Here is a 927-nt window from a genome sequence, read left to right as displayed (position 1 = left end):
TCTTTTTTGAGGGAGAGCTTTCCTGAGTATATATTCTTGGTTGGCAAATTTTTCTTTCAGAGTTTATATATGTCATTTTATTGTTTTCTTACCGTCATAGTTTCTGTTAAGAAATCAGAGCTTAGTCTTATTGATTCCCCTTAATTGGTAACTTTTGTTTTTTTGTTTACCTGCTCACAGGAATCTTTACTTGTTTTTGGTTTTGGCAAGTATGATTATGATATATTACAGTGCTTTCTTGAGGGGGTCTGTCCTGTTTGGGGGTCTCTCCTGTTTTGTATTATTTAGGCTTTTTAAATCTGTATCTTCTCATCCCTCATGGTGCTATAGAGCTTTCTTCCAACAGCTCTTCAATAATTTTCTCTGTGGATATTATTGTCGCTTCCTGTTTTGGAATTCTGATTACCTGCAAGTTATTCCCCTTCATGGTGCTTGCTGTTACCAAGTTGGTTCAGACTCACAGTGACCCTGTATAAAGTTTCTGAGGATTGACTGGTGAATTTGAACTGCCAACCTTGCAGTCCAGTGCTTATCCTACAGTACTACACCAGGGCTCCTTTTCATGGTATTCAACATAAATCTTAGGCTTTTTCAGATTTATTCCCTTCTTTTCTTTGATTTTCTCTTAGTTTACTAGTATTAAGACTGGACAGTGTTTTGTTCTGTTGTGCATAAGGCTCCTACGAGAAGAAACTGACTTGATAGCACCAAACAGAAATAATATATGATTTGTTCAATGCAAAACTGATGATGTGCTCAGTAAACCTCCATTCTGGTGACTATAGGGGTGCCTGAGCTAGTGGGCACCCCAGCCCCACCCTTGCAAGCACACAGATCTCCTCAAAATTTAAAGAGACAATTTCCAATTAAAACCAAACAGCCATAGCTGGCCCTGAACTGTTTCAACTAGAAAAAAAGGACTGAACG

Source organism: Chrysochloris asiatica, unplaced genomic scaffold (genome assembly GCF_000296735.1).
Source record: "Chrysochloris asiatica unplaced genomic scaffold, ChrAsi1.0 scaffold00093, whole genome shotgun sequence".
Classification (NCBI taxonomy): domain Eukaryota; kingdom Metazoa; phylum Chordata; class Mammalia; order Afrosoricida; family Chrysochloridae; genus Chrysochloris; species Chrysochloris asiatica.
This window is presented reverse-complemented; position numbering follows the sequence as displayed.